Genomic DNA, 24,298 nt, shown 5'->3' with positions numbered 1-24,298 from the left:
GTATTTTTGACCATGTTGATGTGTGTTCTGTTTTATTTTGTATTGATAAATCATGTACTTTTGCTCATGCATCTTCAGGATTGGAGCGCAGGTTTAAAACCCAACGTTTTTTAGAGCAATGCCGAAAGTATTCACGACCCCCCTCCCCTTGTTCGTGTTCCATTCGACTTTCAGTCTTATCCCCCTTCATACCCACTACAGAGCAGTATACCACAGGAATCCATCCCTCGAAACAATCCTCCACCCCAAGTACTTATACGTGCCCAGTCAGTCCAACCCCCACAACCACTTCACTCAATTCCGACCATCCCCAACCCCCCCCTCACTCATATTCCTCCCAAAAATCCACTTCCTTTTGACTCCTTTCTTCTCTGTGCATCCAAGAAGTTACCGACCGGTTCTGGACTCCACCCATTATTTGCTGAAACAAACCCAACCCCAACCCTCTCAGACACCCCCTACCGTACTTCCCTCCCACAGCATCATCTTAACCCCCCCCCCTTGTTTAAAGAACACTCCCAACTTGACTTATTCCCAGATCACCAGGAAACCTTTCTCCCTTCCCTTGCACTTTATCTCCCCTGGCTACCCTACCATTATGACTCAAGTTTAAGAGTAAGCAGGCAGAACAATCCACTTGTAACACCTCCATGCAGAGTTTTTAAAACTTCAAATAGTTACCGCTGTTAAGAGTCTCCGCTAGTACCTGCTCAATTAAATGCAATTGTATTTGAAAAAGATGGATTTTGATCCCCCTGTCCCTTGTTCTTACTATCCAAGTTTAGCCCCCGTCAAGAATTCCACTAGAACCCCTGAACCCATCTGTGATATAAAAAAGTAAAGTGTAAAAACAGTACCTTGACAAGTCACTTTTGATTACTCACACTTTTGTTGAGCAACGCTGAAAGCCATAATTTTGAAAAACTTAATGAATTAGAAACCTTTTCTAAAATATATAAATTAGATCTAATCGTTATTACTGAAATCCAAGCCTAAAATTTTCACATTTTAAAGATTAACATTTTTTCTCACTTTGTTAAACTCAGACAAGAAAACCACCCTTTGGGTAAGAAAGGTGATGGAATTCTGTTCTTTGTCCGTAATGATTTATACCCAAGTGAAATCCCAATTCCGTGTCTCACTCCCTTTGATGAAGTTATGTGGCTGTGTGTTCGACCTAAAGTCTTGCCGCGTCCTTTTAATTTAATTGTCCTGTGTTGTTTTTATTACTCCCCTAATCAGAAATCCGCTGACAAAATAAATTTTATTGAAAAATTACATGCAAGTGCTGACTTTGTACCATCAAAATACCCAAATGCAGGAATTTTCCTGATGGGTGATGCAAACAATATAAGACTTGACTCTACATGTAACGCTTTTAATTTAAAACAGGTCGTTACAGTCCCTATTACAAAAGGCAATACTGCTCTTGATTTAATTTGCACTAATCTTTCGAAGTTTTACAAACCTGTCTCCACTCTGCCCCCTCTAGGGAGTAGTTACCACTTTAGCCTTTGCCTATCTCTGCTGGCTAATGTTAAACATTCGTTTTCTATAACTGAAACCGCTTATAGACCTCTCACTGACTCAGGACTTTTCAATTTTGGCTCCTGGATTACTACTGAAAATTGGTCCACTGTGTATCAAACAAATGACATTGACTGCATGGCTTTGTTCCTCCTAAATCTACTGAGGAGTAGTTATGAATCTCACTTCCCTGAAAAAGAAATTAATACGTGTTGTACATATAAGCTCTATGTTATTGGGTCTCTTCAAAAACTTGTAATGAAAAAAATCAATTGTTTCAATGCATGTGGTATTAATAAGGCTAATGGTCTAAGGAAGCTCATAAAGAAAAAATTAAGAAAAACAGCTTCTAATTATTATAATAATAAAGTGAAAGATCTATGTTCTAACAAGCCCAAGCAATGGTACAGAAAAATTAAAGAAATATGCGGAAAAAGTCCTTCCGAAGTTGATTTTCATCTCCCTGAAGCCCCTAATAAGACTGCTAACAATTTGAACTTGTACCTTGCTTCCATCGTGCAAAGTCTCCCCCCTTTCACTGGCTCAAGTTCAACTATTCCTCCCAATGCTTCCTTCCCCTTTATTTCTCCCTCTGATGTTATAAATAAAATTCTTAAGCTTAGAAAATCAAGTATTTGTCCCTTGGACATCCCAGTTGACTTAATTAAAGCCTTTTCGGACAAAATTACTGAGCCTTTATCAAATATTTTCAACCACATCACAAAATTTGGTAAATTCCCAAGTTTCTGGAAACAAGGTTTTATAACACCTGTCCCTAAAAATGCACCAGTCTGACTTTCGCCAACATTCGCCCCATTACACTCACTTCTGTTTTTTCCAAACTTTATGAAGGTTTCCTCTGTGACTGGCTTAAAGATAAAATTTGTCCGCGTATTGACACATGGCTGTTTGGTAACTTAAAGAAAACTTCCACCACCCATTACCTTGTGCACTTAATGCATACTATCGTTAGTAATCTTGATAAACCAAATGTTTGGCTGAACCTTGTCTTAGTTGATTTCCCAAAAAGCTTTTGACTTGGTTGACCACTCCACCCTAATTCGTTCACTACTGGTTAACTTTAAACTTGATCCTCTGTTAGTAAATATTGTTATATCGTTTCTTTCAAATAGATCTCAAGTTGTTAAATACAACAATATTTTCTATAACCCCCTCCCTATATATTGTGGAACTCATCAAGGAACCTAATTGGGACCACTTTTATTTCTGGTCATGATTAACGATATTGGTAAGGACTTCCCCCAAAGGTGGAAATACGTGGATGACCTGTCGATCCTCAAAGTATGTCACAGGAATATTAAAAGTGACCCCCTTGAAATTCTAACCCACATTTCAGATGAAGCTAAGAACCTAAACATGAAAGTAAATTCCACTAAATCAAATATAATGACGATAAATTTCTTGAAAACTACTCCCGCCTTCCTTGACCCTATCCCCCCAGATATTTCTGGGTCTTCCTTTAAATTCCTTGGGGCTACAATTTCCTCTAATTTAAAGTGGGATAACTACGTGAAAGATATTGTCCGTAGAGCTAATGCGTCCATGTCTCTCCTTAAGCTCTTGAATAAATTTAACGTCCCCTCATCCCATTCTTTAAGGATTTATACTTCCTTTGTCCGCCCGCATCTTGAATATGCTTGTCCAGTTTGGCATCCCGGCATCTCCCGTGATGAATCAGATAAAATTGAATCTATTCAAAAAAGAGCCCTAAGAATAATTTTTAAAGAAACTTTGGTACCATATTCACTCCTTCTATAAAAGGCCAAGCTGGAAACTCTTGAGCACAGGAGAGGAACGTTGTGCCTCCGTTTTGCAAAAAATGCAATAATAAACCCTTACACAGAAAACATTTTCCACATTAGATACTCTCCATCCAGACACCGCCTGCCACGTACTGTTTCTGAACCCGTCCCTATCTTGTCCCCCATCCGTTGTTTAACCTCCAGATATGAAAAAACCTTTGTCCCCTACATTACTGATCAAATAAACCACTATTTTTTGTATTTTTTTTTGTATTGGTGATACCCATGCTTGTGTCCGTATGGTTCTTCCGTTCCCTCCCCTTTTTATATACTCTCTTTTAAACCTTTTTAACACTATTTTTTTTTGTTTTGTTTTAGTTTGTGCATTTTTAACTTTCTAACATTTGACACTTTGTTTTTTAGACTAATGAATGGCTTTGCCTTTCTGATATTGTTTTTTTTGGCATTGTTTAGCCAGTTTTTTAGTTGTTGTGCTATTTCTTGTTTTTTTTTTATTATATGACCCCAAAATGCAAATTCGGCCCTTTGGGGCTTGTGGTAGTCATTTTTTGAAATAAATATCTATCCATCTATCTATCTATCTATGTGAATTGAGGTCAGAGAGAGGACTTGGGATTAACAAAGAAGCCTTGGCTGGCAGTAAATCACTAGTGTTATTATATTTGATACCTTTATGGCTTGGAACATGTTTGAAATAAATCTGTTTGCCATTAGCCTGGAGGTTCAGAAGCTGTTTTCTAATGTTTAATAGGTCCTTATCATTTGCAATTCTATTAATTTTTTTGAGCAACAGTATTGCCGATTTGGAGTCAGAAAGGCAAAGAATATTCTCCTCTACAATGCTATAATTTATGAGAACATCTAGAGCCGAGCGAATGGCCCATAATTCAGCTGACAAAATGGAAGATTCCAAAGGAAGGGGTTAAAAAAGGTTAAGGTTAAGTGATGGAATACATGCTCCTGATATAGCTCTCACACCTTGAACAGATCCATCCAAATAGATTTTCCTGTGATTAGGGTACAACTTTGAAATCTGTTCAGCCAGAATTAGTCTGAATCTCATGATTGGGAACTTGGTTTTTATTTATTGTAATAAGTTCTGCTTAACAAATAGGTGGACTCATTTCCCACAGTGGAGTGTCAGTAAAGGGGTATTGATAGGGGGAAAACTGATTCCAATTTGGGACATCCAATTCTTCTTCTTCTTCTTCTATTTCACAGCAGGCGGGCTTCTCAATTGATACTATTTAGCCCTTTTCCTTTTGCTTCACTCTGAGGGCTACAGAGCTACTGGCTTGGTTGTCTCTTATTTATTAGATATTCCCAGATATCTTTCAGTAGATCTTTCGACTCAAGGATTTCAAACATAAGATGATTGATATCGATTTCTGTGCTCTGTGTGCAGGAATAGTCGGCTAGGCTCTTGGCTGATAGTGAGATTTTGTGGTGTTTGAAGCACTTTAACAGTTTACAATGCAAGCTATGCTGTGCAGACGTCAGCATATTATATTTAAATAGGCAGTGGTCAATTGTTTCATTATTCATAATACAAAACCCGCAATGAGTGGATAGGGGAACTGAACAACTTCAATTAGGAGGCCGATATAAAACTACAAGAAAGTCTAATTTATTTGTTCGAAAATGATTTTTAATATAAATTTTAGAAAAATACTTATTGGAACGTAGGGACGGAGTAAGAATTTTCTTACTAAACATAATAACAGACAGTCTCCATTATAAAATATCTCTAATGGATATTGGTCTCACACTTGGCTAGTCAATATTTATAGCATTTTTAGCTGTTTCATCAACCTGATGATTACTACTTATACCAGAGTGGCTAGGAATATACTGAAGATAAGTTCTTATGCCACTTGAAGCAAGATTATCTATAATACTAAGACAATGATAAGTGTCCAGCTTATACTGAGGAGCTGAAGACATCAACTCGGCTTGATAAAGAGTCAGAATAAACTATAATATTATTTGAATTAGCAATCAAGGGTTTATTTTCCATAAGGTGTTCTAATGCCATGATTATGGAATTTAACTCTGCAGACATTATAGATGCATTATCGTACAATTTCTCACCCATTACAATGTTCAGGTGAGGAAGGGAGGCACCACTTGCTACCTTCTCATTCATTTTAGACCCATCAACAAAGATTTGGAAATGGTTTTTATAAGTAATTGTATTAATTTCAGCAAATTATTTCTGGACAAAAGCAATGGGGGTTAAATCTTTAGTCCACTTTGAGAAATCAGTATTTATTATTGGGATTGACCAATTCCATGGAGGGGAATTGGGGAAAGTAGGTGCAATGGACTTTGCGGGTACAGGGAACTTCTTCTGAATATTGGCATACTAATCTGCAATGCCTCTATACATGGCTGGATTTCTTAACCAATTATGTAGGGTGTGTGAGCTATTTGATTCAATTTTTGTAAGATGTTTTATCAAGAGAAAGCTATGTCTCTCCCTTATTGTTGTTAATCCACTCTCCATAAGCAGAAACTTGGTGCTTGTGGGTTTCCTAAGACCAAATGTGAGAATTATTATATCGTTTTGTATTGTTTCAATTTTTTTGCATCTGGGTCTTTGCACATGCACCATAGACGGTGAGCCCATAGTCAATATAGAATCTTGTGTGAGATTGATAAAACTGGAGTACGGTTTTGTCCTTACATACCCATGGTGTGGACAGAAGTCTTTTTACTGTACTCGTTTTTTGGTGGAATTTTTATTGTGTTTGAAATATGGAGGTTGAAATTAAGTTTTTGGTCAAGCATGAGACCTAGGTAATTAATATGATTATCTTCTGGAATAGTTGTTCCATTTAGAGTTAGTCTTGCATTAACATGATTTCGTTTTCGGTGAAATTTGATTATTTTTGACTTGGTAGGTGCAATGGGTAAATCTGAATGTTGAGAGATTTTTTCAAATTGGAAAAGTGACTTTTGCAGCTTTGACTGTGCAATCTCAAAGGCTTTGCCAGATGACCATAGTACCAGATCATCAGCATATTGTAGATTCGTGTGGGGAAGGTTCATGTCCCAGAGATATAGGGCAAAGAGGAGGCAGCTGAGGACTGCTCCCTGAGTAAGGCCTTTGGTTATTGTCTTTTGGGGTGAAGAGGCTGAACCTACACAAACAATGAAACTTCGCAATTCTATGAAAGATTTTATAAAAGATACTAGCTTGGGGGGTAGTCCAAGGTTTTCAAGTTTGATTAAAAGGATTTGGTAGTTTACATTGTCATATGCCCCGTCAAAATCTAGGAAAGCTGTGAATAAGACATTATTTTTTTAGAATGATTCATTTATTGCATTTGTTAACAATATGAAAGCATCTGTTGCGGAATGGCGCTTCCTGAAGCCAGTTTGAGTGTGAGGGATCATATTATTTTTTTCAACAAACCAGAGGAGTCGGTAATATATCATTTTCTCCATTATTTTCCCCATCACAGGAGTAATCATTATGGGCCTATAAGGCTCAGGGTTATTTTTGGGTTTATTTTTCTTTAGGATTGGTAGGAGGGAAGAAAATTTCCAGATATTGGGGAACATAGATGAAGCCCAAGCATGATTATAACAATTTAGAAGTTCCTGTTTGTATGAAGGGGTGAGATTCTTTATCCATGTAGGGTGTATATTGTCATAGCTGCTGTTAGGCTTGTTCCTAATATGATGTATTACATTATTCATTTCTAGGATTGAAAATAGGTTGGTTAGATACTCAGATCCTGGGCGAGGTTGGTAACTTGGGTTCATAGGAATTGGGGGAATTTTGCTACAATTAGTTGATGTTAGCTTATTAACAAAAAGAGTGGCAAATATTTTAGCTTTTTCATTATCATTGTCATAATGGGTATTATTATGTATAAGCTCATACAGGAGTGGGTTGGGGGAAGTCTTTTTCCCACAGATGTGGCTTATAACATTATGTATAATAGGCTCATGTGTTTCTCTGGAGAGATTATTTGCAAAATTATTCCAGTAGTTATATTTAGCATTTATTATGGTCCTTTTTAGATTAGATTCCGCTTGCAATTTTTTCAAATGTGTAGTAGGTAATGGTTTTCTTATGAATGTTCTCCTAGCTGCCTGTTTTGTTCTCGATTTATTTTGGCACTCATTTGTTCCCCATGCTTTGGGAATATGTTTAGGGAAGGTTTCCTGGGAGTTGTCTTGGGGATAGTATGATTAGCTGCAATTATTAGTAAAGATGCCAAAATTTCAGCATGTGTGTCAGCTGTTGCGTTTGAAATACATGAATTTTTGGTGAAACTTGTAATTTCATCGTTTAGCTTATTTTGGAGCATAGGCCAATTTGCTTTACTGTTGATATATTTGAAGGTATGTGATAGAATTTCAGCAGGTTCGTTCAGGGAGCAAACTATGGCAAAGTGGTCAGTACATAGACTATCAATTTTATTTATATACATTTTATTCAAAATGTTCAAAGACACAATTTGTAGGTCAATTGTATAGAAACTGCAACTTTTGGGGTTGAAATGTATATTCAGGTTTGGAGTGGTAGCAACAGCTAATCCATTATTATTTGAAGTCATACGCTCAATGAACTTACCAGCTTTATTTGCTGGTTTATTCCCCCACAAAAGACTGTGGGAATTAAAGTCTCCACAAATAATGATATTTTTCAGCATATTAGAATTATTTATATATCTGAAAAAATCCATGGCATCTGTAGTTTGGCCATTAGGGTTATAAAAGCTTATTATGTAAGTTTTTGTATTATTCAGCCAAACACTGATATCAATTGCCTCAACATCATTTACAAAATCTGGAAAGTTGATGCCACAGAATTTTATATTATTTTTAACTATTAAAGCTACTCCACCTCCTTTTCTCTCTGATGATCTATCCTTTCTCAGGATAGTGTATCCCAGAAACTTAATTTGTTGATTTTGGGTTAAATGAGTTTCCTGGAGGCAAGCAATATTGATGGAATTATTATTCATAAAAGATATTAGTTCATTTAACTTATTTTCTGTAAGTGATCTTACGTTCCACTGGAGTATTGATATATGTTGTGTTGTTGATTTATTTTTCGTTTGACTGTGTATCAATGTTCAGCTTTGTTGATAGTAAAGCAATATATTTTTGTGCTTGAATAAGCACATGATTAGGGATGTAGATTGTTGCTAATTTAGCAATGATTTTTCTTTTCTGTTGTTGTTGTATATTCATGGCCTGAACTGCACTTCAGTTTGGAATGAATAAGTATATATTTGGGGGTTGCATGTTTGGTTGTGCATCCAGTTTTTCAGCTAAGGGACTAATTCCTTGTAGTGTTTCTGGTTTGTTTCTCGTTGGGAGGGGGTGCCAGGCCGACCTCATCTCACTAGGCAAGAAGGCTTGTTGGCCTGGTGATTCTTTCTGATATAGATGTGAGCTAGGGGGATTAAAGGATGGTGTTTCGCAAGGAGTACTTGATGCATTGGGAGTGTTTGATTTGAGAGTTTTATTTGATTTCAATATAGGTTTTATTTGGTGTGATTGGGCAGCATTTGCTTCCATTGCTGCAAAAGAGTATGGAATGGCCCTTTCTGTTGCTATTTGGAGTGTTAGTGCTCTTTTCTTATATACAGGGCATTGTGATTTATTGGTGGATTCATGTGGGCCTTTACAATTGATACATGTAGGCTGAGTGTTGTTGCAAGTTGTCAACTCTTTAGGATGGGAGCCTTTACAATTACTACAGGCTAGGAGAATTTCATTGCATTTATTTAGTGTGTGTCCCAGTTTCAGACACTTATGACACTGGATAGGCTTTGATTCGAATTGAATTCAAAGAGAATAGTTTATTTGCAAGTATATTAGTGAAAAAAAAATGAGTGGTGCCTTTACATTATTGGAGATTAATAATGGAACCGACAGCAGCAGCAGCAGCGATATACGAGTACCCAATGTAGCTTTGGAAATAACCGCTGACTGTAGACTATGTCTTGAATGGGACATTATGTATGCGAGATACGTGATATCATTAAGCAAATTTAAGCAGGAGGAGCAGCTGTGTTTTTCTGGAAAAGTAAATATTATTAACATAAATTAACTCCGGTCAGCGTTAGATATCCTATAGAAATATATTGATGAGAACAAAATGCTTCAGTGATTATTATTATTGTAATTATGTTCAAAAAAACTGTTTCTAAATCAATGGTTTTTTTTCTTTTTCTATAGTAGACAAGCGTATATTTTATGTATTAGAAAAAATAAATTATTATGTTTCATAATTTGGTTGCGATTTTTTTTTTAATAAAAAAAAAAAAAAATGGATAGATTAAAGAAATAGCAAATAATGAGGAAAATATTTATTATATAAGGACGGTTGAGTCTATATTATTATTTTATATAGTTTTATATTATATGGACGATATTTTCTCGAGGACTGCTTGTCGATATAATGAAAACTTATTTTTTATCATTAGACTATTGTATGAAGCTTCTACATCGTGGTCCAAATGCATTTACACAATTTATTGATATATTGATCACGACACGGCAAAATGATATTGTGGATATGCTTTTCAACATTAGTATAGAAATTTAGGACTTTTTTTCATGAGAAAGATGGTGCTCAAGGATGATTTACTCCTCTCTCTTTCTCAGACAATTTTTTTTTGTTGCTAGCTTAGTTTCATTGTGGCAGTGAGAGCATTAACACGTGAAAACATGTTCCATACATGTCCGTTATGTATGTACACACAGGGCAGCTGGTCATCATTTGATAATTGCACAATGATTGAGGAGTATGATGAAAAGTGTAGATTATGCAACCCGTGTAAATTGCATAGAGGATATGCTGTACAAATTAAAGGTTGTAATTCTTGTTTTGAAGAGGTGTGTGACTCTCATCCTAGAGGTCACCTATGCTCCAATTGTCATTATGATAAATGCAAGCAGTGGGAGTACATATCCCGGTATGATTGGAAAGAATCCTAAACGTGATTTTAGTTTATTGCTACGAGATTGGAATCGTCGTGATTTTAGATTGTTCTGGGAGGAGGAACCGGGTCAACGATTCAACTGTTGGAACAACAAAAGAATATGATTTCTACGTCATCGTTGTGAAGACACTGGGTGTTATGATTATAAGCCCACTGATTTTTATTTGGCTGTGACAGAATGTGATTCGACACTTGAGGACACTGTTTGTGAAATTGCTTCAAATAGGCAAATTGAAACATGTGAATTCTATAGAATGAATGCGAATAGTATCATTGACTATACAAAGAGATATTACAAGAGTGAATTCACACTCTACTGTAGAAAATGTGACACTGACATTGCAGTACATAATGATAAGTACACTGTGAATTCAGATAATATACCTGCCCTATTTTTTGTCGACAAATGCCTACTAGTTGAAGAGTTCTAAAGAGTAGAAAACCCGTTTTATCATGTATAGAAATTTTTATTAATAAACAATTTCACATAAATCTTTAGAACATTTAATTCTCAGGGCAATAAAATCAATATTAGATACACTTGTAAGTATATTCTCCACTAGAAAGTCGTTCAATCGAGGTAAGTCAACGTAGATGTCGAGAAACTGCTTGTAGGTAGACCCACGACATCTTAACATGAAAAAGAGTAGCTCAATAACGCCGTATGTCATAAGTTACTAAATTCTGTACTATTCGCAGATTTTTAATAATAGTATTTCCCAAGCTTTCAATACAGTTGCTGATGTATTATGCGTAAAATGTATACAATCGGCCAAGAGGATCAACAAATTCAATATTCTTTGCTGTTTGAAAGATGCCTAGCCACTGACCGGTCGTCAAAGTCGATGGACTGCTATTAACAATTATTACGGTATTGTTAACACTTGGAATTTTTTCAATGAAGTCCGAAGGTATGCAATAGGACTTGAACTGGGACATGTCAGGATCCATACTCAATGCATTGATTATTTGATTTGTGTTCAGGGTGCAAGATCTATTAGAACACTGCCGTCGGGCGGGATTTCCCAATAGGTTTCAAATTGACTCAGTGATATTAGCGTGATACTCTCAGTCAGAGCATCGGCAAATGTACACTCTAAGCGTAAATTCCCGGTTAGTACTATGGTTATATCCTGTGTGCCTGACAAGTCCAAAACAATAACCCCATGATTTTTTGAAAACATTGAATCGGTTATTCCAATTTCAAATAGTTGAGAGTCATGATCTAGGGATTGCATAGTCAACTCGTAAAAAGTTCAATGGGATTTTTTGTCAAATGATAAAGTGTATAGCGAAAAACTATTCACCTAACGCTCAAGATTGTATACACCGACAAAAATAAAATTGTTGAATGATTCAATCCAGGACCCAATCGAGCTGTTCTTTTTAACAAAGGCAAAAACCAATTTTGAAGAAATTGCTCCATTCATACATGATGAATCGCTATAGCTACAAGAGCCGGTGGCACTGTGACATTGATTGGTGATTGTATGGGGGACAAGACGTTTAATGTTGTTACCATTGGCTCTTAGCCTTTCCACTGCCAATGCAACAGAGCTCATAACTTGTTGTTTTCGAACGTGGAGAATTGCCGATGTGATAATGACATTTTCATCGGGTGCTGCAGGAAGTGTTTTTCTCAAAATGAAATTCGATGGTGCCATCTGTAAATTTATGTCAATCTTGACATTGTGAGGTAGCCATTGGGATATATTGAATATCTCATGATTTAATTTTCCAACTAGATGATACTCCTGGGTCACTGCAGTAGTCAACTCACCGTCAGTATCAACACCTGTTCGATATTCATAGCCCAGCGATTGTCCTCTCATCTCTTTGTACGCCTTTGGCGTCATCATCATAAATTGTATGTAGCTTGCATAGTTCGATAAATTATTGCTAGTGCTCACCAATGTTCCATTAATAAATACATTAATTTGTTTGAATAGATTGTATAGAATACATCTTTCATAGGAGAGACCATCACCGGTATTTGGAGTTGTATCATCTGACTTTTTCGTCAGCAAGAGATTTAAATCAATAAATTTTGATGACAAATGAATGAAATAATCTTCATTAGAAAATATTTGAAAGTGTATATTCCCCGAGAGGGGTTGTTGGGGATGAACTTGTTAATAGTAGCCATACTTGAAGCTGACATCAACATTTTCAGCATTGAATAAATTCAATGAGGAACTAATTGATGGATATGATTCCTTGTGGGGGAGATAAGTCATCTTAAGAGAAGAAATCCTTCTTTGATCTAACAATCTTTTCTTTTTCTTCTTCTTCTGCTGCTTATTGGTCTTCGTTGTTTTATTTCTCAAAGTCCTTGTTGATGTTCTTTGCTTCCTGCCTGGGTGGAGACTGATGAGTGAATGACGCGAATGCATTCTTTTCAATCCCTCCCCATTTTGTCGAGATTTTAATTGTTCACCAACAGCTCTTGCTGAAGACCTAATATTTTCCTTAACACCCTCCTTGATATTCTTGCCCCACCCCCAGTCCTGTAATGTTGAGGCAACAAAAGTCGAAGAAGCATTTACAAGATATTGTCTGGCTGGAGATAGTACAGACCAAAATAGCAATGCAGACTGAATACCAAGAGCAGAGCCAGACATTGTAATATGCCTCTTGCAATAGTTCAATCCATATCTTATTTGACATGGACTCAAAGCAAAAACATAACAGTCAATATCGGGGCGGACAAATGGAATTCTTCTATTGTTCATTTTTTAGGTGATTGTATCGTCGTCGTTGACAATGGGTCGAAAATGACATTTAATCACTGCTAAGCCTTTTGAAATTGCTAGAGAATCACCTAATTCGGTTCTTAGTGTTAACTGACAGAGTTCCAAATAGGAAGTGTTTACGGGAATATACTGAAAATGCTTTATATTGTAGTGGTGAACATGTTCTTGGTTGGTTTTTCGTTCAAGAACTCGTAGGAGGGGAACATTTGAATTACCAACCCGAGATGTTTCCACAAATAAAGCGTAGTGAAATATACAAGTGTCCGTGGAGAAGGCAGGTGGGTAGTCAGCAAAAATGAAATAAGTGTTTCCAGCACTTCTACCATAGATTATATTGAGCTTAAAGCCAAGAACGTCCTTTAAGTTATCATTGAGAATAATTTTTTCATTGGCAATAGGTGAACAAATTTAGATCTTACCCTCCTCCTTTGAATAGTTGAAATGAAAAGCTCCTTTTTTACGAGCAGAAATTCTTTTATTGATAGTACGACATAAATCATTCATGCAGGTGAGCTCCTCGTAGGGTAATTCAACATATGGATAATCCATCCAATTGATTTTTTGAATTTGTTCTTGATCACCTGGTGGTGGTGGCCAATCATAGGGTCTACGGATCTACGGATACGGATCTACGGATCTACGGATCAACGGATCGCGGTAGTGAATTTGTTAATCCCCATGTTGCAAAAGTACTAGAGAAATATAGTACACTGCTCTATCATAGTCACAGTCCTATAAAGGCTGCATTGGCCGAACGATTGATAAGAGCTATTCGACTTTTAATTTCAAGATATTGTACATTGAAAAATACATCGGCTTTTATTCATGATCTTGATAAAATCATGTTGATTTATAATCAACGAGCTCATCGATCATTGTCAAACTCTACGCCAACGGAAGTTCATCAGTTTGATCATGATACAATTGACACCTTTCTTAAACAGTATTCCAATGAATCGTCGTCAGTCAAGAAGATGAAAAATAAATTCAATGTTTGTGATACCGTTCGAATTAATAGAAAAACTAATGTTTTTGAAAAGGTGAATTACTTCTGGTCCACATAACTTTTTAAGGTGGCAAAAATCCTAGAGACTAGACCGAAAACTTATTGCCTGCATGATACCATAGATGAGGAGATTCTCGGCGGCATTTATGACTATCAACTACAAAAAGTTAAAAATGCCAGTGAAATCTATCAAATTGAAAAGATATTAAAGACTCATACTCGTTGGGGTAAGAAACAGTTACTTGTTTGGTGGTTAGCAGACAACTCTGATTTTGATTCTTGGATCGGTGTTGAAGATATTGGCAATGCCCAATGATTTTTACATAACTTTAATGTCCAAAGTTTCCGATCCTCTCTACAATGACTTGAATACGACAAGTGATTTTTGGACAAAACTCTCCCCCGCCGTCAAATTTGAAGGTGCATATGAAGTGGCTCTTGTCGATTGTAGTCTCAAATAGACCAACGACATCTTGAGAAATGATAGTAAAAAGGAAATAAAAATTATACCCTCGGATGGAAGGGCCCCCCTTGGTTATAAAGAGAACATTAAAACCCATAATATATCTTATGACCCATAAACTGAATTTCACACTAAAGAGCTCGCGTGTAACAATTGTTTATGTTGTAATCTAAACAAAAGAATCTCCGATCATAAAAAAGGAACTTTTCGTTTCAGCTCCTCCAAGGCGGAGGGTAAGATCTACATTGGTTCACCCATTGCCAATGAAAAGGTTATTCTCAATGATAACCTGAAGGACGTTCTTGGCTTTAAGCTCAATATAATCAATGATAGAAGTGCTGGAAACACTAATTTCATTTTTGCTGACTACCCACATGCCTTCTCCACGGACAATTGTATATTTTTCTACCCTTCATTTGTGGAAACATTTCGGGTTTGTAATTCAAATGTTCCCCTCCTACGAGTTCTTGAAAGAAAAACCAGCCAACAACATGTTCACCACTACAATATAAAGCATCTTCAGTATATTCACGTAAACACTTCCTATTTGGAACTCTGTCAGTTAACACTAAGAACCGAATTAGGTGATTCTCTAGCAATTTAAAAAGGCTTAGCAGTGATTGAATGTCATTTTCAACCCATTGTCAACGACGACGGTACAATCACCTAAAAAATGAACAATAGAAGAATTCCATTTGTCTGCCCCGATATTGAATGTTATGTTGGTGCTTTGAGTCCACGTCAAATAGGCAATGGATTAGGCTACTACAAGGGTCGTACTACAATGTCTGGCTATGGTCTTGGTAGCTGGTTTGCTAAGCTATTTTGCTTTGCGCTACCCCTTGCCAAAAAATATCTTGTGTCTGCTGCATCGAATTTTGCTGCCTCAGCACTACAGGACTGGGGGTCGGGCAAGAATTTCAAGGAGAGTGTTAAGGAAAATATTAGATCTTCAGCAAGAGCCGTTGGCGAACAATTAAAATCTCGACAAAATGGGGAGGGATTGAAAAGGATGCGTTCGCGTCATTCACTCATCAGTCTCCACCCAGGCAGGAAGCAAAGGACATCAACAAGGACTTTGAGAAATAAAACAACGAAGTCCAATAAGCAACAGAAGAAGAAAAAGAAAAAGATTGTTAGATCAAAGAAGGATTTCTTCTCATAAGATGACTTATCTCCCCCACAAGGAATCATATCCATCAATCAGGTCCTCATTGAATCTAATCAATGCTGAAAATGTAGATGTCAGCGTCAAGTATGGCTACTATGAACAATTTCATCCTCAACAACCCCTCTCGGACAATATACACTTTCAAATATTTTCAAATGATGACTATTTCATTGACTTATCATCATTATTTATTGATTTAAATGCCGTGGTGAAGAAAAAGTCAAAGAATACAACTTCACATGCTAGTGGTTGTCCCTCCTATGAAAAATGCCTTCTAACAAACCTCTCTAAGAAAATTAATGTGTTCATGGACGAAGGATTGGTAAGAACTAGCAGAGATCTTTAAAACTATGAAAGTTAAATAACATTTTGGAGGATGAAGCCAAAGGCGTAAAATGAGACGAGAGGGCAATCGCTGGGCTATGAATATCGAACAGGTGTTGATACTGACGGTGAGTTGACTACTGCAGTGACCCAGGAGTATCATCAAGTTGGAAAATTAAATCATGAGATATTCAATATATCCCAATGGCTACCTCCCAATGTCAATATTGATATAAAGCTACAGCTGGCCCCAGCAAATTTCATTATGAGAAAAACACGTCCTCCAGTACCCGATGCAAATGTTATTATCACATCGACAATTCTCCATGTTCAAAAAAAGATGGTTATGGGCTCTGTTGTATTGGCAGCGGAAAATTTAAAAGCCAATGATAACAACATTAAACTTCTTTTCCCCCATACAATCACCAATCAACGTCAAATTGCCACCGGTTCTCGTAGCTATAGCGATTCATCTTTTATCAATGGAGAAATCCCATCAAAATTGGTTGTGGCCTTTGTGAAGAGTGGCACTACCGTTGGATCCTGGACTGAATCCCCCCATGATTTTAAATTTTTCGGTCTATCTAGTCATGTGTGCAAAGTAAATGGTATTCCACTGTACACTCTATCATTTGACAAAAAATCCTATAGAACTCTGTACGAGTTGACCATGCAATCTCTAGATCATGACTCTCAACTATTTGAAAATGGAATAACCGATTCAATATTTTAAAAAAATCATGTGGTTATTGTTTTGGACTTGTCAGGCACTCAGGATATGACCATAGTACGAACAGGGAATGTACGTTTAGAGTGTACATTTGCCGATGCTCTGACTGAGAGTATCACGCTAATATCACTGAGTCAATTACCTTTTTTCCTGTGTTAATTGCTTATCGAAGATAGACATCCTGTTATTTAAAGTCCACTTTGCAAGAGACCCACTTAGAATTCAAATCGGATTAAAAAGCGATGGGTGATCTGATAAGTAGCGGATGCATGCAAATGGCTTAGCGCAAAAATACCAGTTTAAAAGTGCTTGTAAACTGTTAAGCATAAAATCGTTTTTTTTTTTTTTTTTTTTTCAAATAGTTAGTTTTTTTCTAAAATTAATATTGTAAATATTTATTTTTATTTCATCTATGTTATTAGTTATGTGGTAAGGTTTTTTTTTGTTATAGAAATGCATGGTAAGCACTCCTTTATATATATACCAGCTAATTTGGTAAATGAAAGAAAATGAAATAGTTCTTAGAAATAAATTTTAAGTTTTACTCATCAAAAGATACGCCCCTGAAAAAATTTATCTTATTTTTGAAAATATGGATAGAAAAAAAAATGATGTATATACTTACAAATTCTGACTGGGCTTCTATATCTGAACTCCTTGACAAAACTTGAGTGGGGTCAAGCCCACAATCTTCAGTAGGCTGAGCTGAGGTATTATATGAAGCAGTCCATCCCCTTTTCATGTTCCTTCCAGTTGGCATGGAGCTAACACTGGGGTCAGAGGACCCTGCCACTATAAGATTGGCTGCCATTGGCTGGTCCAGATCATGTGTAATTCTACCAGAGAATTTGATAATTTATGGTCTTGCAGATTGCATTAATATACATTCGCGATATCTTGCCTTATTTTAAGAAGGGGGGTTATTGCACGGGTCCACTTCCTTGAAAAAAAATAGTAAAATTTAGCATGAAAAAAAAAATGCATTTTGGGTTTGGAAAATAATTCAGTTTATTTTAGGCATTTAAAGTAGTGTAAAACATTTTTTTTTTCAATTAAATAAATATTTATATTTTCCTTTATTATCAAAATAAAATACTCATTGTTACAAATTTAGATTTTTTAGAATGATTTTCATCTCTTAAACTAAGGTAAGCAGCATATATTCTGAATTGTTTTGGTTCTTCTTCTAAAGACTAAAAGCATCATTAGGTGAGCCCTACTCCCTGTCTATGTACCCCATCCTTCCTGTCTGAGTATCTTGTAAAAGAACACTTAAACCAACCCTTTTGTGAATTAAAAACAAAAAATGCCAATTAGAATTTTTATCCACGCACTTATCGAAGATGAAAGAAGTCGTAATAGATTCTAAATTGTTTTGGTTCTTCTTCTTCTAAAGACTAAAAGAATCATTAGGCTACTATGATCTAAAAATATCACTGAAATACATTTTCCAGCAGTACATGGTAGCGAACTATAAGTAAGGAACAAACCGAAACTCTAAAAGGGAAGCTTTTGTAACAATTAATACATTAAATGAATTAACATTTTATTCTAACCCCAAATTACCGATCGAGAGCTAAGCACTTTTTCAAAAACATCCCTAAAAAGGTTAACTGATCATGATAAAAATCACATCGTAAATGCAGACTGGCCTGGAAGTATTTTCAAAAACATCCCTAAAAAAAAAAAAAAAAAAAAAAAAAAGCCACCGTAAGTTTCAACATATAAGAGAATTATTTAGTGTTTTCACCACCTAAAAACAATAGGATTAAAATTATATAAGTACCATTATTTATATTTTAAGGAAAGAATTTATTCCTTAACTTAATGACAAGACAATTTCTTTTTTATTATAATAATGAGAAAATGTCTACTCACCAGAAATTGCTTTGAATTATCCATTTTCTAAGTAAAAGTTTGCAAAAATGTCAGTTGTGCTATGTTCAATAAACTATTCAAAAGTGTTGGGGAATCTAATTTGAAATTTGAATATGTACAAAAAATAATTGTCAACTAAAAAGATACCCTGGTTTTTCCGACACGGATTTAACCTAAAAAAAAACTTGTATATCATGAAATAGAAATTCAGTTTATTGTGTCAAAAAAAACTTGAAGCAAAACAGATTATACCCAACCTGTTAGGTACAGGGGGCGTACGCAAAGTATATAGCTTCAAGCAAATTCCATATGATATTTCAAATTGCTATACCATCTATAGAAACGGTACCTCTTTGCAAATGACCCTGGTAACCCCAATTCGTTGAAAACCTACACACATATCCATGCCTCAAGCGTAGGTTTGCGTGTAGGTTTTCAACGAATTGGGCGCTTACTACTTAGGTACATGCCATTCGGACTAAAAGGGGCACCAGCAACATTCCAAAGGCTAGTAGATTATATTTTAAATTCCTTACCATATACAAGAGCCTACTTGGATGATATTATACTATTTTCGAACTAGTTCAATGAACATCTAATACACATGGAACAAGTATTGACCAGTCTGAGGAGAGCAGGACTAACTTTGAATGTAGAAAAATGTAAATTAGTACAGACACAGACAGAATACCTGGGACACAAAATAGGAAACGGTATAATAGCCCCATTAAGGGGGAAAAAAAATTAGAAAAGCTGCAGTTCCGACCACAAAGAAAAAAGTTCGGTAATTTTTAGGGTTGGCAGGATATTATAAAAAATTCATACCAAATTTTGCAACGATGGCTACACCTTTGACGGAGTTAAAAAGGAAGGGGGCCGTAGACCCCGTTAAATGGTCACAAATTGAACAAAAAGCATTTGATACACAGAAAGAGACTCTTTGTAGCGAGAGGATGCTCAAAAATCCAGATTTGTTCTTACCATGTGTGCAACAAACTGAGAGTTCAGATTACAGATTAGTGGCAGTTTTATCGCAAAATTTTTAAAATGCGGACTATCCAATCACATTTAAATCAAGGAAATTATCAAAAGCAAAATTAAATTGTAGTAAAAATGGAAAAGAATAGCTTGTGATAACTTATGCGGTAAAAAAACTGGACTAATATGTATATGGACGAAAATTTACAATAGTGACAGATCACAACCCCTTAAAATGGCTTAATATACTGAAGCCAGTAACTGAAGATTAGCATGATAGGCCATTTGCCCACAGGAATTTTAGTAATAAATAAAATCAAGAACAGTGGCATATACCTGGTGCTCTTAATTCTTGTACATAGTGGACGAAAGATAGATGTAAGGAAGAGGGGAAAAATAAAATGTTGAATTGGCTGTGCCTTGAAAACATAGACACTAAGGGGGAAAAAGAGGACAAAGACCCAGAGGCACTAAAAGAAGATGGCTACAAAATAGAGCTTGGCCCTTGGCTCTATTTTGAGCCAAAATAGAGGGGGCAACTTGGCCCCCTCCCACACTCATTGTTTTTCCAAAGTCATCCAATCAAAATTTTAAGATATCCATTTTTTTCAAAATTGTCGAAAATCTAATAAATATGTATTTGAGGATGACTTAATCCCCCACAGTTCCCGGGGGAAGGGCTGCAAGTTTTGGACTACTGACCATTGTTTATATATAGTATTGGTTAATGGGAAGTATACAGACGTTTTAGGAGGGATTTTTTTCTGGTGGTGGGGGTGGGGGGGGGGGTCGGGGCAGGTTCTTTCCATGAAAGATGCTTCCGTGGGGGAAGGGACATTTTTATGAAGGGGCGCCGGATTTCCCAGCATTATTTAAAAAAGATCAGAAATTAGATAAAAAAAACAAGCAAAATTATAATTTAAAAAAAACAGAAATTATTACGTATATGGAGGGGTTCGCCCCCTAGTCAATACCTCGCCCTTTACGCTAAAGTTTTTTTTTAGTACTTTCAATAGAGCTATCTGTTCTAATTAACCGGCCTTTGTGATTCAGGGGTTTGTGATTCGAACACAATTCGAACTTTAGCGTAAAGAGTGAGGTATTGCCTAGGGGTAAACTCCCTAATATACGTTATGAAAACATACAAATATAGAAGTTCGTTACGTAAATTAATTCGTAAGTTACGTCATAAAAAAATTTCGAGAAAACCATTTAGCCAAAACAATAAAATTAATATGCCAATTTCAATCTAATTATTTATGTACGGTGAGCCAAAATCAAAGCTGCATTAATTCAAAAACGTTCAGAAATTACATAAGAGAAACAAGTTTTTTAACTGAAAGTAAGGAACGACGTTAAAACAAGTTGAAATGCTATTTGAAAAAAGAGTAAAATGTACGTGTTATTCTATTGCTACAATTTTTGGAAAATTAAAATGTTTCTTAGATCATGAAAGTTTTTTCTGGATAGAATTTTTATTTGATTATCACTTGTGTACTCCTCACCCGTTTCTCTGGAGAACCAACAGGTGATCTCCTTAAGAAAGTACTCGGTGGAGCAGATTTTTTTTTTCGTATGCAGTGTGAGAGTCAATTTACACGAATGAAGTCAACAGACAAATAATCATACAAAATCTTGTTACTTTGGAGAAATGGTTGACTCTAATCATGAGTTTCAAAGGTTGTCAGTGCGGAAGAAAGGTTGTCAGTCATGAAATAGGGCTCTTTATTCTTGAGCTATTGTATGAGACTTTAGTGTCCTGCTCCCAAAGCGTTTACTTATTTTATTGATGTGCTAATCGAGATAGAAAAAACAGCATTATACATTTGCGTGAACATTACCTGGACTTTTAATTAGCCCCCCCCCCTCTCTCTCTAAGGAACCGATAGGTGATCATCTTCAGCGGGCACTCGATGTAAAATGATATTTTTTCTTGTTGCGCAAGTTAGTTTGTTATGTACAGTGTGAGAGTCAATAGTGAAAAAAAAATTTCTGCACATATCCACTATTTTGCAGATGGAAATGATGAAAAGTGTATTTTCTGCAATCCGTGTAGACTACACAAAGGATATGCAGTTTAAATAAAGAATTGTTATTCCTTTGTTTAAGAAGTTTAGGACTCTCATACTATGAGATTTCTATGCTACAAGTCTCATTGTTATAAGTATGGTCCGTGGGACAATATCTCTCCTGATATAATTAGAAAAACCATAAACGAACTTTTATTTTATTTTTAAGAGAATGGCTTCGTCTTGGTTTGAAATTGTTTTGGAAGGAAGAAGCTGGTCTGGACTTTAATTTCTGGAACAACAAGAGAGCATGGTTTCTACGTCATCGTTGTGAAGACAATAGCTTATTATTATTACAAGCCTACCGATTTCTCTTTGACAGTTACAGAGAGCGACTCTCCATTTGAGAACTTAAAGGTTCCTTCACATTGAAAACGTAAGACTTTACGTTACGTTTAGTCCTAAGGCTGTTACGTTTCATCTTACGGGTCTTACGTTTATGTTCCTTCACATCGAAAGTCTTCCCTTCACACTGCAACGTCAATTTTTAGCGCTACCCATGCAAAAAAGTGGTTTCCCTTGTTGTGTAAGGAAGGGGGCTGTGATTTCCTTTTTCTAGGTTTTTGACCATACTGACTCCATCAGTATACTTTTCATTTTGATCTGATGCCATTTTAGAGGGGCTTCAGGCTTTTTTTTTAACCTCTTGAAGTGAACACTGGCAAAGGGAAAGGACACTGCATGGCAGTTTCCAAATTTCTCTAAATCTGTTTATTTTTTTCTTTAGTTTCAGTTTCATGGCAGGCATGTCTTCTTACACATTTTTAATGGCTTTATGTTAAAAAGCGTCTCTTTACATTGTTTTTCACCATATCCCATTGAATTAAAACACCTAATTATAGCTATTAGATTTTTTTTCAAAGAAATCTAGAACCAGTTACTACATTTCAAAACAAAGCCATAGAAATGTCAAAAGTATTTTTTTATATCATGTTTTTACTCTGGTACTAGTGTTATTATTATTAATTATTCATATTGCTGGAATATTTATTTTTTTTAGACCTACTAGACATTTTTTTCATATAATTTAATGCTTACCTTAAATAGAGAAAAAAAGCTTTATTAAGTTCGTCTATAAACTAAAAATACACTGAATGATTAAAGTATTTTTTAACTGCCTTCATGATCTCCATCTGCAACTCTAATTTTGAGTCATCCGGTTCTTTATTCAGATGAGATAACAGTGATTGTAGAAAGTACCACTGCAGATCATGCTGTTCATTGCTTCTTTTTTTTTCAATTGCTTGCTGTTCCTTCAGGTCTGTTTGATCTCTAGACCCTGTCTTTGTTCTATTATGAGTTTTATTTTGGCTTGTTGATGCATAGATTTGTTGCCTACTAGAAGCTTGGGAACTTTGGATATCTGTTTGATTGTTAATGAGAATTTCTTCACTAAGGGTAATAAAATCAGCATCATTCACTTCAGCATAGTTATATTGTGGGCACCCCTGCACACTCTGAATAAATGTCCACTGATATATTCTCATCTTGAACAGTGTTCCCTTTTGTCTTATGGTTCCTTTCAATTATATGTTCAGAAAGTAAGTTCATTCTTTTTACAAAATTTTGGTTTTCTGGCCTTAAGCTTATAATAGCACCAGATCCACTTGTAGATCTCCCTTTTTTTCTTTAGGTAGACATAGTGGTCTCTCAGGTTGTCAAGCTCCCTTCTTTCCATAAGCTCATTAACTAGAAAAAAACACAATGATTACTAAATTTTTCAATTTTTAAACTTTAAACATACTAATTTTATAGCCCAATTTTTATTGCAGCTTTTACATAAAATATATTGTGGAGATTTAGTTAATTTTTCTCCTCAATAGCACGAACTCCATAGATAATTAATTCTATGGAGCAACAAAAAAAGAATTTTTGAACCACAGAAAGTCAAGGGTCACTTAGAAAAGAAATAAAATTTACTGTGCCTTAAATCAAATTTATTGAAACAAGTACTTTGCCTACACCCAATTATACAACATTTGTTAGGGTAATAACTGAATTAATATCATTTCTTTACTACTATAATACCTCGATTCACAAATACTCAATAGACTCTACTGTATTTCCATTTGCTTATCAAAGTTGAGTGTCACTTAAAACATGTTGGTGATGGGCCAAAATACCATGCATATTCAGTGTCCTGATTTGAAGCTTTTAAATACAATACAATTTGTTGTGTTTGTATCAAATTTTAAGGTTTCTTTGGGTCCAACTAAAGTTAGTCAAAATCAACTTTTACTTGAAGACCTTCCACACACAGGTGTTTGGGGAAATGATGACATTGTATTTACTATTCTCTTTTTTTTCTTTATTTCAAAGTTCATGTTTTTCTATGACATTTTCCTTCCTTTCTGACAAAGTTCTTAAAGATTACACATTACATGGATATAATTACCAAATATTATTTCAAACTATGTCACTCAAATCTTTTTACTAAATGGTTTTATCCTTCATTTAAATTCTTAGCAATGTTTGGTAGTTGATATATCTATCAGTGTCAATAAATCCATACAAATATATTTCAACACCACTGTAAATATTGCTGTAGCCTACTGTGAATATGCTGTCTGTTGTGAATTCCATAAATATAATTTTCACATGTTGGAAGTGTAAATAAAGTGTTGGTGTAAAAAAATAATTTAAA

At 35.5% G+C, this 24,298-nt stretch overlaps 1 long non-coding RNA gene and 1 pseudogene across 2 annotated transcripts in view; both read left to right on the top strand.

The window, feature by feature from the left end:
* LOC148952922 (uncharacterized) overlaps window positions 1–24,298 on the top strand; it is a 73,579-nt gene that overhangs the window by 7,047 nt on the left and 42,234 nt on the right. Inside the window, exon 2 of one of the 2 annotated variants that reach the window (XR_016141685.1) lies at window positions 21,824–22,030. The exons of the other annotated variant lie outside the window; for it this stretch is intronic. This is a non-coding gene — a long non-coding RNA (uncharacterized LOC148952922). The remainder of the gene's footprint in view (window positions 1–21,823; window positions 22,031–24,298) is intronic. 2 annotated transcript variants of the gene reach the window in all.
* On the top strand, window positions 1,009–7,071 carry LOC148952923 (uncharacterized; annotated as a pseudogene).

The sequence above is a fragment of the Artemia sp. Qi Xiang Cuo genome, chromosome 4 (genome assembly GCF_049724085.1).
Source record: "Artemia sp. Qi Xiang Cuo chromosome 4, ASM4972408v1, whole genome shotgun sequence".
NCBI classification, from domain to species: Eukaryota; Metazoa; Arthropoda; class Branchiopoda; order Anostraca; family Artemiidae; genus Artemia; species Artemia sp. Qi Xiang Cuo.
Note: the sequence above shows the minus strand (reverse complement) of the source record. Positions and strands in the feature narration are given on the sequence as shown.